Source organism: Sitodiplosis mosellana, unplaced genomic scaffold (assembly GCF_009176505.1).
Source record: "Sitodiplosis mosellana isolate CC-2019 unplaced genomic scaffold, AAFC_SMos_1.0 Smas_scaffold_1, whole genome shotgun sequence".
NCBI lineage: Eukaryota > Metazoa > Arthropoda > Insecta > Diptera > Cecidomyiidae > Sitodiplosis > Sitodiplosis mosellana.
The window spans coordinates 1,688,008-1,691,580 of NW_022595244.1; the positions used below are offsets into that span (position 1 = coordinate 1,688,008).

Consider the following 3,573-nt stretch of genomic DNA (forward strand, 5'->3'; position numbering starts at 1 on the left):
ATTAGATAAAAATTGAGTTCAAACATCTCACCGACATTCTGGAGATAACATATTTTAACACTTTTAAAATGGATTTGCTTATCATGTAAAATATGGGTGCTCTTTTTATTAGTTCTAATAAGGAGCTCCTCAAGCTCTGGAAGATTGTCTCTTTCAAAATGTATAATATCCAAATCAGGAATGAATACCAACTTCAAGGCACGAAGCTGTGAATTCAATCGGATAGCTGTACAAAGTTGACTGCGAATTGTTTCTTCGCATACAGAATTAAAATATCCTTCAAATACCTCTAGCTTTTCTAAATGAGGGAATTTGTTATCAATCCAAAAGGATGGGAAACGTTTAGTAATTCTTCCTTCGTTTGATTCGTCAATGCCGGGAAAATCACCATATCTCAAATATCGTAAGTGCGGAAATAAACTATTCCACAAATTCGTTTCCAAGGTACCAACGCTAGTTTGAACCGTTTCTACGTTTACAATTGATTTAAAGTACCACACGGACAATGTAAAGTATTGAGTTCTTTCAACGATACAGAAAAATGCTCGTCGTTCATATATAGTAATATATGATTTGTCAACCGAATCTAAACTATAAAACGCATCACCATCATTTTCGATTTTTAAAGATGCAATGCGATTTCCAAAGCAGCGAAGAAATTGGAAACAACTTTTCAATGCATCCAGTTCTTGCCCTTTGTCCAGGCCTTCCCATAATCTTGAATATGTTGTTCTATCAGTATTCGAGTAATAACGCACTCTCCAAGTTTGATGATAGGAATGTTTCGATCAATTTTTCCGTGATCAATGCACGCAAATGCGGGAACTTCTGAATGGCTTCACGAATGAAAACGAGCTTATCAGTAGCAGCTTGTTCGTTGGTGTCAGACAAGAATTCGCACAAAACGGGCATAACGGTGGCTGCAACATCTGGGAACTGTATGAATGGAATCGATCATAAATGTTAACATTATTTTTCGTTTTCCAATCTCGAATTTAAATATTTTCAAATTTGGTTTGACTTACGCGAATGCAACAACTGTGCAATGTGCGCACGAGCAATTTACGGTATTTGCCGGTGTCCTCATGTTCGATATTTTGCGTTTTGGAGATTTCCTTCTTCAAAACTAGCACCATTTCCTCGATATTTCTGGATGATACCAAATCCATGGCCAAATTCAATGTCTTGCGTCGCACTTTAATGTCTGGAGCAGCCAAAACACGCAGACTATCCATGACCAAATCTTGCATCACACGTTCCTTATTTTCGTTTTCTTTGATGGCAATCAAACGATCCAAAACGATGAGTTTCACGTTATTGTCGCTCTCCTTGATGATCAATTCGATATAACAGCTGGCGGCTGCTTTGATGGCTGTTGGAGCGATGGACAACGTAATCAATGTGCCAGCAGCTTCGTATCGAACAGCATTTGATGATGAATTGAGCAAATTGTCGATGCAACGAATGAAACGTGAACGTTCACTTGGATTTGCGTGGCATACCTACAAATAAATCGCTTATTTTGAATAAATTCTAAAATGTTGAAATTGGTTTCATTTTACCTTGTAAATCAATTCAACGACGACCAATTGCAGACCAAAATTGTTCACTTGATCCAGACACGATGCCAAGTAATTCAGTACACGATTTTGATCGGTGTGCAACAACATCAAGAATGCATTCCGTTTGCATGACATGTCCTGCTGCGTGTCAAGGAAGTTAGCGATGAGCTCTGGCCCATCGGGAACCAACCACTCGAAATTCTTGTAAATGGTGTAAATAGCAAGAACGGCATTTCGAAGCACGTACAAATGACGATGCTCCAAGCAATTCGGGCTCTTTTAATTTACACAAAAATCGAAAAGTCGATCCACGAAGGAATTCGTTTGGATGTTGCAAATCCTTTCGGTATGCATCACACACGAGAATCATTTCCTGCAGCAATTTGCCATCTGATGTGGTCTTCTATTTGCCTATCCGTTGATCGTTCTCTAATTGACTGATTTAGTGAGTGCTTTAATCAAATTCCGTGCACTAGAGTAAATCCCAAAAATAAAACGTGCTTTTTTTGTTTCTACCGCGTTCTTGTGTCGTACCATTCTTCATCATCTAAAATGAACGGAAAATTTAGTTTTTCAAGTACATCGTTTCAATCTCTTCTCTTCGGGTTCCGTGCATGGCTGCATTCTAGTGACGAGGTGTGTGTGTGTGTTGTATGGTAATTGTTAAGTTGTTAGTTACTGTTCGAAGTAGTAAAAAAAAACAACACAAAACAACGTCTTACTAATTAGACGCGCGAACGTTTGCAAACAACTGAACAAGCCGCGATAGTTTGTAGAGGAAAAACATGATTGTTACATGAGAATTGCATGCAACCAATACATTATCCGTATACAATTTTGCAGCAGCAGGAACAGAGGAAATTTTGCATTTTCGAGTGAATTCAAACGGATCAACAATGTCAATTTCAATGCCGATCGCTTATGGAAAAAAAGCAACACACACACACACATTCACAAATTCCCACCCAAAAAAACTACTATTTCAAAAAATTGTAAAAATGTCGATCGTTGTCAATGGTTGATAAATTACCGAAACTGAGTCTGAAGTTTTATGAAAACGAAACGAAATAAAGAGCAAAAATATTACATACAAGACGTGGGCCGAATGAATCAAGCGAAAATTTGTTAAAAAATGTAAATAAATGAATGAGAGCAGCAGTTTTCATGATAAGACATTTGGTGGAGCGATAAGCAAAAATATAAAAAAAACTTATCGCTTCCTCCTTCATTGACCAGTAGAACAGTCGTACTTGTTCCTTCTTTTCCTTTCTAATTGAATGAATTATTATATAAAGTTGCTCGTGTCAACAATTAAGTGAGCCAGCTGCTCAGATCCGCATTTTTTCTTCTCCTTTTTCATTGTAGATTTTGATATCGTATCAGGATTTGCAAAATTGCAGAGCACAAAAAAATTTAAACATTTAGAAGGACTACATGACCCAAAACGACTAGACTTAATATAATCACTTTCCATTTTAACGGTGGCATTTGAGAGCGCGAGAGAGAGAGAGATCGTCCACACAGCATTTTGTGAGTTGACGCAATCGTACACATCTTCTTCTCTATTTGCCTTTCGGATTGATTGCGGTGGGAAAAACAGCCCGTTGGTTGGTACCTATTACGCAATAATAACATCGCGCTCGTTTTTTCTCTTCACTCTCTGTTAAATATGTATGCTTCTGACTATTATTGAATCGATGTCGATGTCATCCGCAGCAAATGCTGTGCTCAATGGACACGAATGCCAGATTCTCCTTCGCGTTTTTTTCTCTTCTTTTTTTTCTACTTCATCGTTGTCTTCTGAATGTTCTATTCATGGTTTTGGTTTTTTTCCCCTCTTGTTCGGTGATCAACAACCACGTTTATTTGATTTAAATTGGCAGCCAGTGTGTATTTATGTGATTGCAATAATGGCGAATCGCATCGCTTGCATGTCCATCACTCCATTTACCTCCAAATACTCGCATCGGTTGTTGGTCGTTTTGTTGTTTGTTGATTTTTGTTCAAGCAT

At 37.8% G+C, this 3,573-nt stretch overlaps 1 pseudogene; it reads right to left on the bottom strand.

Annotated features, from left to right (window-relative positions):
• Window positions 1-735: 735 nt before the first annotated feature.
• LOC129576985 (coatomer subunit beta-like) lies at window positions 736-3,573 on the bottom strand (annotated as a pseudogene).